The sequence below is a fragment of the Furipterus horrens genome, unplaced genomic scaffold, assembly GCF_987537825.1.
Source record: "Furipterus horrens unplaced genomic scaffold, mFurHor1.1.pri manual_scaffold_5, whole genome shotgun sequence".
Classification (NCBI taxonomy): Eukaryota; Metazoa; Chordata; class Mammalia; order Chiroptera; family Furipteridae; genus Furipterus; species Furipterus horrens.
The window spans coordinates 173,568,553-173,581,325 of NW_028327175.1; positions in this window are offsets into that span (position 1 = coordinate 173,568,553).

Genomic DNA, 12,773 nt, shown 5'->3' on the forward strand with positions numbered 1-12,773 from the left:
GACAGAGTGACTTCCAACTGAGCCTAGGGTGTGTGAGGCACATCTGCCTGTTTTAAGTACAGCAGACACAAGGGAAGAAGTGAAGACTATGCTAAGTGCAACAAAGGAAAATTCACATGAAACCAATGGTGAGGGAAGGAAACCAGGGTTCAAATCAATGATTTGGAACAAAAAGAAGAAATAAACAGCCAGGCAGTACAGAATTAGAAACAAGGATTGAAAAAAATGAGGAGAGGCTTAGGAATGTCTGGGACAACTCTAAACATGCCAACAGCCAAATCATAAAGGTGCCAGAAGGAGAAGAGGAAGAGCAAAAAAATCAAAAGCTTATGTGAAAAAAAATGAAGGAAAACTTCCCAAATTTGGCAAAGGAAATAGACATACAAGTTCAGGAAGCACAGAAAGTCCAAAACAAGCTAGACCCAAAGAGGACCACAGAAAGACACATCATCATTAAAATGCCAAAGGTTAAAGTTAGAGAAACTTGAAAGCAGCAAGGCAAAAAAAAAACAGAGCTATGTACAAAGGGGTTCTGATAAGACTTATTTCTCAAAATAAGCTTTGCAGTCCAGAAAAGACTGCCAAGAAGTATTCAAAGTGATGAAAAGCAAGAACTTAAACCGAGATTACTCTATCTAGCAAAGCTATCATTTACAATGGAAGGGCAGATGAAGTCCTTCCCAGACAAGGTAAAACTAAAGGAGTTCATTATCACAAAGCCATTATTATATGAAATGTTAAAGGAACTTATTTAATAAAAAGATAAAAACTATGAACATTAGGATAACAACAAACTCACAAATATCAACAACAGAACCTAAAAAATAAAAATAAAAATCTAAGCAAACAAACAGAATAGAAACAGAATCATAGGTATGGGGACCATTTGGAGGGTCATCACCTGGGGGGGGGAGGGGAGGGAATGGAGAAATGGTGTAGGGGTTAAGAAGCATAATTTGCAGGAACAAAATAGACAGGGGGAACTTAAGAATAATATAGGAGCCCTGGCTGGTATGGCTTAGTGGATTGAGCGCCAGCCTGCAAACCAAAGGATTGCTGGTTCGATTCCCAGTTAGGACACATACCTGGGTTGCAGGCCATGTCCCCAGTTGGGGGCAAGTGAGAAGCAACCACACATTGATGTTTATTTCCCTCTCCTTCTCCCTCCCTTTCCCTCTCTCTAGAAATAAATAAAATCTTTATAAAAAAGAGAATAATCTAGGAAAGGGTGAAGCCAAAGAGCTTATACACACTACCCATGGACATGAACTAAGGGAGGTGGGATTGCTGAAGGGATGTGGGGTATTGGGTGGAGGGGAGCAAAGGAAAAGAAATTGGGACAACTGTAACAGCATAATCAAAATATACTTAAAAAAATAAATATCTCACAGCTTTTTCAGTAATACCTCAATAAACTTGAAACACACACACACACACACACACACACACAATGAGACTCAGGATGTTGAAGGTTACTTGCCTAAAGTCACATTATTTCAAGCAGAATAGGATCTGGTGGGCCTGAAGCCAATATATTCTATTGTATAATGCTGACATCTAATGGTAAAATCTGGGAACTTTTTAACATATACATACCCTGCTAATTTCAAAGACTTCAAAGTTTCTTAAAATTTCATAAGACAGAAACACTGCAAAATCCCCAAAGTACTAAAATAACAATGAAAGAAAAGCAACTGCATAATAATGGAGGTATGGCTGAGGCAATATCTTTTAACTGAGAGCAGGCTTGGCTCTGGGTTTCCTGGAAGCCAAGGCAGAGGGAAATTTATATATTCCATTGCTCTCACTGCCCCAGAAAAGTAAATGAGTTCATCACAAAAGTTCACCTGGTCTTGTGTTTCATTAATAATTCAGCAGCAACGGTGCTAAAAATGCTGGAAATGCCCTCCAGTGGACATTCATTTACTTGGCAAAGATGACATAGAGATGCAATGGAACAGGTGTTACCTGTTTATATAAGAGCCTTGGTTCAGTCTCCCTTTCTCCTCAGGCAATTCCTCCCAGGATAGAAGGCCCTGTTAAGGCCTCAGCAAACTCTATCCACTAAGTCTTTCAGGCCCAGGCTCCCACATATATACAGTAGTCCCTCTCTATAACGAGGTTCACTTATCGCAGCCCCACTGTATCGCAGGATTTAAAAATATATATTTAATTATTTATCGCGGATTTTTTGCTATATCACGGGATTTTGCAGTACTGTATATGTATGTTGTTAAAGTTACGTAGGTTTAAGAGTGTAGAGTATGTTTAAGAACAGAAGTAGTGTTTATAAAAGTGTGGAAAAGGTTAATAAGGGAGTGGGAAAGGTTAATAAGGGACTGGGAATGATTTATAAGTGTGTGGGAAGGATTTATAAAGCCTTAAAATATATATAAATACTAAAATAAATGTAAGGTTCCTACTTCGTGGATTTTCACCTATCACGGGGGGGGGGGGTCTAGAATGTAATACCCGTGATAAGTGAGGGAGGGACTACTGTAGTACTTATGGCTCAGTTATGGTTTGAAAGTATCACTGAGGACCTGACACCCTGGTCTGAACTTTGGCAAAGGTCCAATGAGGTAGCCATGAGCCACATGTGGTGGCTGAGCATTTGAAATGTGACTAGTCTGTACTGAGATGTCCTTAGGTGTAAAATTCACCCAAGATTTCATATTAAAAAGGTAAAACACCTCATTAATAATTTTTATACCCATTACATTTGGAAAGAAATTATTTCATTAAATATCTTATTAAAATTAATTTCACTTATTTCTTTTAATAAATTTAAATGTGTCTTCTCTGTGCATGGCATTTAATTTCTGTTAACATTGGCCCAGAGCATTTACCCTCCCTTTCCTGGATCCCACCAGAGGGCAGGTGGAGTAGGCGCTGTAGTCGCCATGGGCAATGCCCAGTACCCCTAGGAATCTTTTGTGTCATTAAGGGGAGGAGCCTTGTTCTTGTCCCTCCAAACACAGGCAGGCTCCAAAGGGGATTTTCAACAGCCTGATGTGAACCACACTAAAGTGGAGTTAGAGTTAGGGGATTTGGCTAAAATGTTCAGTGGTTCCAAACAATTTTGCTCTGCCAATTGGAACATATGATTCTCTGTATGTGTATAAGTAGTCCACAAGGAGAGTATTGCAAATGGTGGGGAGGAGAGGAGGAAGTGGGGAAGCAGGTTAGCTTATCTGAAGTCCAGAATGAACAGTCCCATGCACTGCAAGAGGGTCTCTTTGTAAAGGGTCTCCAGTCTCCAGGTGTATGTTGCTCGGTCCTCTGTGGGGTCTGGGCCTGGGGGACCCAGGCTCTGGTTTGCTGTTGCATCAGTTATAGCTTTCTGAGGCCAATCTCATCAAATTCCGTTTGGATTTTGAAAAGGCTGGAGGCAGGGATATTACAGCATAAGGCTTTTGTAAATTATCAATTCTAAGTATATACAATGCACAGATTTTCAACTATAAAGGAACCACAAGTGCCCAATCATATAAGTGAGCTCATCATTTCTGTGATTCTGTTTTCTCCTATGTCATGTGTTAAAATATTATTAATCAATTTTCACTTTTCTGGAAGTGTTAGCTGCCTTTCTCTGACTACAACTTTTATCAACAACAAACTCTCACAGTCTCATCAAGGGGATTGTCAGCAGATGCCAGGTTGCCAGGCTCTGCATAATTACCAGGTGAAGAAAAATTCCTTTAGAGAGTTGTTGGAGGACAGAGCACGTATATTGGAAACTTTGGCAAAATACAAATGATGTGATCAAGCTCTTCTGTGCATCCCGGGCAGACCAGCCAGTGTGACAGCAGCTTGCTTGGATGGGCTTCTTCAAACTCTCCAGTCTACTCCTAATGCATCTAAGTCACACTCTAACTCTTGGGTAAGATTAGTCAGGACCAGTGCCCATCCAGATTATCAGAGGAGTGGGTGTGCCTCCCACAAACCACCCTTTCTTAAATAGGCATTATCACATCAGAGGGTCAGGAGGGTGAGTACCCAGGATGTGCATGAGGCCTTTTCCTGAGCTCATAGCTGGGAAGAGTGCAACAACAGGCACACAGGACTCACTGTGGGGGTCCGGCTCTTTGGTTTGTCTGAATTTCCATGGGTAGCTTTAAAAACTTTATACCCTGTAGAGGACACAGCTTCAGAGCCTCGCAGGGCGACTGGCCCTTGGTGGGCAAACCATAAGTCTTGCTGAATGAATGAATCAATGTCTTGTTGCCTGTTACTCTTGGCCATTTCTTCAGGGAAGCCCCAGGGGGGCGCTTCCACCATACTCTCATAGGAGGGCAGTGTCCGTGGGTTGTGAGCCTCCAAGCAGAAGAAGAACTTTGGGATTCAGGAGTGGGGTTTGTCCCACCAGGCAGCTTCCTTCAGGGGGATGACCCTCAGGTGGTGGCTGTCATAGGAGATCCAGATCTGTCAGGAGGTCCTTCCAACTTGAGTAAGGTCTGTCGAGGGGCCTCCTCCCTTTTCCTCCGGCTGCTTGATGAAGCTTCCTCCAGGAGGTTCACCCCCAGCCCCCAGCCCCACCCCCCACCTACACACACACCCTTCCCTAGGGTGGCCCGGTTCCAGGACCTGCGTTTACAGGCGCACCCACATGGTGGCTGTGGCTCCCACTCTGGAGGAGCTTCACCCTCAGGTCTGGGTGGGAAGCCAAGTGAGAAAGGCCGGGGTCCGGGATGTCATCCTCTGTTAAGGTCACCGGAGTTCTGGGCACCATCTCTGGTCGCCTGGCTGAGGGCGGGGCATTCCTTGAGCATCTAAGGGGCAATTCCATTGATCTTGGAAGTCCCCTCTGACTATTTTCAAGGATACCAAGGACACCCAAGCGGGAGTCTTTCAGCCGCCTGACTCACAGTGAATCCCTGGTTGCAGCCCGCTGTCTGTCAATGTTGACGACAGCACCCTCTTGCATGCTGTTGAGAGTTGCCAGGGCATACTTAGTCCTCAAGTGCATTGGGGAGATGGTAGGGGAGCTAGCTGTTCCAGAACAGAAGGTGCTGGGAGTCCTCTAGGCAGGAGGTCACACAGCAGAGAGTAGGAGGCAGGGGGTTCCCCCAGGGACCCTCTGCATGCCAGCTCTACTGCCCAGCTCCTCCTTGGGGACTCCCTGGAGCTGGGGAGTCTCCACTGGGTGAGGATGCACTGGTTGCAAAGTTGCCAACTGGAACACGGGTTCTTGAGGTGCAGCCCCCTCTTATTGATACAGGGAACCTCCTCCAGGCTCTCACTGGAGAGGCTGGGGCCTGGGCCCTGGCCAGGCACAGACCAGGCCACAGAGGAACTTGGGGAGCTAGTGGGAAAAGGGGACCCGCCTAGTCTTGGCTCCAGCCTCCAGCACTTATTGCCTGCCAGCCTCATGTGGGACTCAATCCCACCACCACCCAGGGACGTGGGTGCTCAGGATCCTGGCTTTACAGGTGAGGAAAAAAAGCACAGTCAGCTTAAGAAACTTCCCCACAGCTACCCAACTTTAAAGGTACAGGACTTTGGGGTCAGGCCTTAACTACTGTGATGCTGCCTGTCTGTGGCTGCAAGACGTAGATGCATCCAGGGTCCAGCAAGTCAGCAAGCAGATTCTCAGGTTTTCTGTCAGAGCTCAGCATCCTTGTCTAACATAGCGTAGGCCTTCCAGTGCTGCTGGGGGGTGAAGTGAGGTTCTTGTAAGGCACCTGGGACAAATCCAGGCCCAGAGTGGGTGTGCAGCTCCCTGCTGGCTTGCTGGACACATGGGTGTGTGTGTGTGTAGGGGGTGTATTTCCTGAGAAGCTGCCAGCTACTTAAGAGACTAGGGATTCCACCCTCAGTGGGGTGAGGAGTGGGGATAGGGGAGATGACACAAACCCCCAGCTTTATGAAACTTACAGTCTGGTGGGAAAGAGAGAAAATAAGTGAAACACATAAGATAAGTAAGAGGAATAGACATTTAAATGGTGATTTGTGCCATAGAAAAAAAGCAGGACAGGAGAAGAGTATGGGATTCTGTTGACTGGGAGGCCAGAGCAGGCCTCACTAAGCCGGTGTCATTGCACTTGATCCCCCAGAGATGGCAGTGATGAGCCAAGTGCCCTTCCCCAAAACCTGTGACTGCAGGGGCTGGAGAAGCAGTGCACAAGCCCTTGTGCAGAGGAGGTGCATATCAGGGCCCAGACACCTCAGCACTTGGCATTTGTAGGAAAACAATGGGCTATGGTCTCGAAGGCTCCAGTGTCTGCAATTTCTGTAAAAACCAGGGCCAGGGACATGAAGACAAGAAACTGTGTACAAAGGTGAATGTCCTCAAGATAAATAGTTGATTACAATTGTAATATGTTTGACTATAATATGCAGAATTAAAAACTTGGGGTAGCAGGCAGAAACACTTGAATTTGACCCCCAAAACATGTTTTATTTAAAAGCATTAGAAATTCTGCCAGCTAATGTGCCGAGGATGCAGCGACAAGACCCTTAGGTGCATGTGTGTTACCTCGGGGTCCTGTGGGGGTCACCCTCTGGTGGCCCTGGAAGTCTTCTAGATTGTGGAATGAGTAGATGGAGCCTTGGGGTGTGTCTGGGAGTGTGAATGCGTGTGTTTCTGTGTGTGTTTACATGTAGTTTTATATGTGTTTATTTGTTAGTGTGCATGTGTTTCCGTGTATGTGCTCATGTATGTATATGTATGTTTTATGTGTATGGATATGCTTCTGTGTTTTAAAGTAATGTGTATGCAGTGTTTCTGTGTATGAGAGTATATACACATGTTTCTCTGAGAATATGTGTTATGTTTCTCTGTATGTGTGTCTGCGGTTTAGTGTGTGTATATGTGTTCTGTGTGTGTACATGTTATGCGTTAGGGGTGCAGTGTGTTTCAGGCTCTGTCCTCATTTTGCCTGAGGTCAGGAGCCGCTGACTCCTCAGCCTCAGGAGTCCCCATTAATCCCTCTTTGCCTGAGGACTAAGCAGGGTCTGGGGGGTTTGTGCCCAGCCCTGGTCTGGCTACTGCCACCTGCTTTCTCCTCCCCAGGATTGCAGTGTGAGGGGCGCTGGCAGGGCATGGAGCACAGGGCCAGCACTCAGACAGAACTGTCCCACTTCTGCACCCTTCTGAGTGGCATCAGCACCCACTTGTTCCCTGCTGATAGCAAAGGGAGAGAAGAATATACGAAATACGCAGAGGAGAGGCTGAGTTGGGCCATCCTGGCCTGCCTTGCCTGTGCAAAGCAAGACAAAGGGACATGACTCCGCCATTCCTATCAGGTGCAGGAGTGGAAAGGGAAGAAGGTTTTCCCCCACCTCATGTAGGAATGCCAAGCGAGTGCTCTGCTGTGACAAGCCAGGAGAGGGCTGTTCCTAGAAGGGGTACAAAGTGCTTCACAAAGAGACTTGCATGGCAGAGACCAATCATCCTGCTTTCCAAAGAAGGAAATTGAGGCGCCTGGGAGGAAAAAATGCCTCATCTATATCACACGGCCGGAAGCAGTGACCTGAGATTTTGAAATCAGGTCCAAAGGACTCCAAAGTGCTTTTCCCCTCCATACTCCAGGTCTCTCTGTGGCGAGCCATGTGAAGGGCCTGTGGGTTCCTTATCCTTTGGAGCAAAGGCTGCTTTCCAGGTATCAATTCCTGTCTTGACCTCTAGGTGTCGCCCACCTCCATGTCTAGTCTTCGCTTAGCTGTGCAGTCCCCTTGGTTAGATGCTGCTAAAGTGGAAGGCCTAGGTTTCCTCCCTCCTATAAGCCCCGGTATCCCAAGTACTGCTCAGCACCCCAGAGAGGCAGGATCTCTGGGTGTCCTGGAGGATGGGGGCAGCAGGTTGGCAGAGTCTGCAGATAGGGGTGTGAGCAGCACGAGGACACCTCCAGCCCCTCCTCCCCTGCACACCCGAGGCCTTTCACATCCCATGAAGGCTCAGGTGAGGTCCTTAGACACTGCCATCTGTCAGATCGGGAACATGAACTGGTCCCTGATGGAGGAGCTACACTGTCCAGGCTCCACTGATGAGCAAATCCCACTTCTCATTATTCTAGTGCTGGGTTTCCTCTCTTTGCTGATCCTTCAGCTCTCATTCACCAACTCCATAGCTCCTGCCAACTGGGAGGGAATCCCCTGGGCATTCCAGTCCCTGCCCCGTATGTCCTTGCTCAAAGGGGCATCCCGACCACCCTCTACATAGTTACTTCTCTGCCCAGGCATACCTGTCAACTCTCCTTGTTGAATTTCTTCACAACAAAGAGCAGACATGCATTTTATCCACGTGGATTTGTGTATGCAGAGGTAGTCAAGTTATTTCTCTGCAACAAAGCTCTACATGGCTCACAGCTCCCATTTCTGCCTCAGAGCCAATGCTTTGACAATCAGAGGTAAGTCAATGACTTTGTTTACATGCAGTCACTTTGGATGAATGCCTCTGTTGCTTGCCCGGGGAAACTCTTCCCCTTTTACCTTTGTCTTTGGATGGGGGAGACTTTGCTGGGGGAAACTGCAGTGAATGGCATCCCATCTCAGGGCACCTTCTGTCTCACCCTTACCCCGCTGCCCTGAGGGGTCACTGGTCCAGCCAGGATTGGGAGGTTCTGTGCCTCTAGCTCTTGATGGCCTCATTATCATCTCCCAACCACACAGCCTCTTCTACCAACCTGTTCCTGAGGATGGATGGGAACAGGTGCTCTGAACAGGTGTCACGGGGGGGGGGGGGGGCGGGGGGGGGTTGTGCTGGGTCCTAAACAAAGGAAGGCCTTCTTCACTCTTTGATGTTTCAACCAGTAAGAAAACAAATTGCCAGCAGTCATTTCTCATGGAACAGAGCCAGCTTACAGTGACACCGATGGCATGAAATTATGCCTCACTAGGTATCCTGTCCACATGCAACTGATTCTCAGCAGCTCACTGAAGCAGGTGCTGAGTGTTGTTGACTGTGTTTCCTGCTCAGCAGAGGGAGAACAAGGTATGGTTAAACCCAGACTCATCTGACTCCAAGCGCAGGCCGCCACATACGTGACTCCTGGGAGGAAGGTAATCAGAGGGACCTCCAGCAATAAACTATGCCAGAGTAAGTAAGTAGGCAGTTCCACAGCAGGCTTCCCTCTGTTGACCACTGGTCTGGCCCATCCTCACCTCCAGAGGAGAACAGGTGGCATAATGGAGAGAAAATTGGAGAGTGAGCAAAGAAAGTAGGGGAGGAAGGGAAAGAGCCCAAGGAGCACCACCTTTCTGCCCTTTTGGGAGGTCCTGCCATGGTTTTGTTTTGGGGGTGGGGTGGGAAGGAATATATGCTGGGTGACTGTCTTGGTCCATTCAAGCTGCTAGAACAGCATGGCACAGACTAGGTGGCTTATAAACCAGACAGTTATTTCCACAGCTCTGGAGGCTGGAAGTCTGAGACGAGGTGCCAGGATGGCCAGGTTCTGGTAAGAGCCTGCTTCTTCCCTGAATGCTGTCTTGACTGTAGCCTCACTGGGCAGAAGGGGTGAGGGAGCTTTCTGGGGTCTCTGTTCCTGAGAGCTCCACACACAACTCTAATCACCTCCCAAAAGCCCCACTTCCAAATATCATCACATTGGGGATTAGGATTTCAACAAAATTTTGAGAGGACACACATTCAGTCTAAAGCAGTGACAAGGCTGGGATTCATCCCTGTCCACCTGTGAGGGGGATACCTGGGGCATGGTCTTCCCCCGAACACCTGCCTTAGGTACATCACTACAGTGGCAGCCTTGAGCAAAGTGTGCAGTCAGCTTGGATGGATCAGAAAGGACCCCTGAACTCCTTTTCCCACTGCAGACTGACCCAGGTCACCATTTAGATAGACCTCTGCATGCCTCCCAAGTATAGACTGAGCTCTGCCCCTGCCCCTACCACACCCACAGACAGTCACATCTATACCACATCAGCTGGGGCAGCCAGACTGTTGAGTGAACATGTGTGCACAGTCCCAGGGTTGGTTGTGGGATCTCTGTTGTCTCCCATACCTTAATGTACAACCCATGCTGTCTATGCTCACCTTCCATCCTGCCATGACCCATTGCAATAAAAAACTTCCTGGGTCTGAATTCTTGAGTCCAAGTCCCCTAAAAGGCACCCTAATTAAAGATTTGATTTTCTGCATTGTCCCCAATGCTAAACTCCTGTGTGCTTGTGGAAGTACTCAGCTGCCAACTGATCACTTAGGAATCTGAGTTTCTCACCCATGAAAACCCAGAGAGGAGAAGGCACCCTAAGTAAATTGAAGTATTAGTCCTGATTCTTTAACAGTCTGTTACAGGAGCCTACATCCACCCTCACTGTGACCTCATAGTGCAGAGTATACTTCCTGGCCCCTGACTTTGGCCAGTGGACTGTTAGCAGATTTGACGTTAGCAATGGCTTTATAATGTGTTTGACAGATTGGCTTTGCTGTCCTTCACTCTGGGGATCAAACATGAGACCAGCTTCCTCCAGTAGCTGCTGCCCTTTATCCTGGGCTGCAGAACATGTGGAAGAGACATGAGCCCACAGTGGGGAGATCGCCGGTGAAGCAGAGCTGCCCTGCTGAGCCCATCCACAATCAACAACCCTCAGTGGACCACACTCAGCATGAGAGTGAATGCTGATAGTCACATGCCACTGAACATTTGTGCTGGTTGCACAGCAAAGCTGACCAGTGTCCTTTCTGGGTTCAGGCCTGAATGAGTTACAGCCCAACTCTACAACATAAAGGATATCATAGAGACAATAATATTTTGAAGATTATGGAAACCAGACTGCTGTTGGCTTTCCTAGGAGAGGAGTTTTGTGTGTGTGTGTGTGTGTATGTGGTGTGTGTGGTGTGTGTGATATGTGTGTTTTTTTGGGGGGGGAGAAGACATAATCTCCACTCAGGGCTCCCACAAATGGTCTGAACACCAGTCCAAGGTGAGGGGCCAGGTTCCCATTCAGCATCACCCTGGGATGGAATCCCTTATAGAATCTATAGATGAGCTCAGCTTGATACTACTACAACATTATTATTAGTCATCTCACAGCCCTGTAGCCTTCCACTTACAAAATGATTTACACCCATAGAGCAATTCAGATTCTGTTTACTTATCTCTTTTGGATGTAGGTGGGGCTGTTGTCTCATCTCCATTCTGAAGCCACAGAAGGTTCTGCCACAGTTAGATCAGTGCTTCTAAGCTTCATGGACTTCCTGGTCCTCCTATAATTTAAATACATCATGTTCTAAAGGTCTTGATTTGCCTTGAGTTTATACACCGGGTAAATGGTTTTCTTGTGGAGAACCATAAAGCACTGTGGTGGGGCCTTGAGGGCCCAGGCCAGGTAATCCACAGTAATTAGCCACCAGCCAGGAGATGCCATCACAGGAGCAGTGCCCAAGGCATGGTTGACAGGTCCATCCTCAGCAGACTCATGTTAGAACTCAGAACTCAGGGAAAATGGAGATGAGGCAGCTTCATGAGATTCTGCCCTTTGATTTGATGGGTAGGTAGACCTCCATCCACTACATGTGGAGTCTTAAAATCTGGCCTTTGGCCATCACTGTGACCTCCTTTCCCTCGCTCACAGCCCACTTGGACACAGTGGGTGACTGGGAAAATGTCTGGCCAGCTCTGCACCCCTTCCCTCTCCACCCCTTCCTCACCATCCACTACACATCTTTCCTGGGCATTGCTTTGCGCAAAGACAATACCAGTTGTCAGAAAACGTGCTCTCATGCTGGTGCCCTGTAGGATTCATAGCATTTGACATCCGAGCTTCTTTTCTGAGATCTTGCTTCTAAGACTCAAAAATAGGAGCAGATTTTCGGCAGCCACTCCAACTTCTCTTGGTATGATAAAATAATGAGAGACAATTGCCCCGTGACATTTGACACTGAACATTTGTTTCCAGTTTACCAAATAACAAGATAGTTTCATTTATCATGACATAACTCTAATAGAGAGATGCTCGATAAGGCCTGGTGTCATTATAGAGCTATTTCTATGCTAATGGCAATGAAAAGAGAATGCAGAAAGGGCTGTCATGAACTGAAAGGGGTGATGTTAAACATGCCTGTTGCAATGCAGCCAACATGGAAGTTCCCATTTCAGTAGGGAGAATGAGCAAATAAGGTATGGCTTGCACCTTCCCTGAAGAAGAGGGTGTTTGTACCCCTTTGAGCCATCTCCCAAGGAGTCTTTTAAGCACTTGCTTTGGCCTAGGGGCAATGGTTCCTGGGGATGACCCAAGGAGAGTCCTTGGAGAGATGCAAATCTCAGGTCATTGGCCTGGGCACCAATAGGTCAGGAAGGAAACTAAAGGGACCAAGCACAGGACTTGACATTAAGACTGGGAAATTGGCTTCAAGCTGGGAAAGGGATGAAGCCTGAGATTGATAATGACAGGTGATGACAGAAAACTAGATTCAAACTGATTCAAGCAGAAGGGGTTCAGGTGTGGCCTGATATGGGCTTAAAGGAAGCCATGACGGTGCCATTTCTAGTTTTTCTTCTTTGTGCTTCATTCTCTTCCACATTGGGTCTTATCTCAGGCTCTCTGTCATGGTCAGGCTCCTACCCCCACAAGTGTAGTCACATTCTGTTAGGCTCTGGGGATAGAGGGAAAATCCATTTCTAAGTCATCCAGTAAAAGGGTCATTGCCTACTTTTGACTCTGATTGGGCCGTGTGCTCATGCCTAGCATAACTACTATGCCAGTCAAAATGCTCGCTCGGCTCAGTTAGGCCCAGGCGAGGCACTCCACCTGAATCACATGGTCTCCAAACGATGGTCTTTCATGAGTCATTGCTAGAACCTGGTGCATCATAG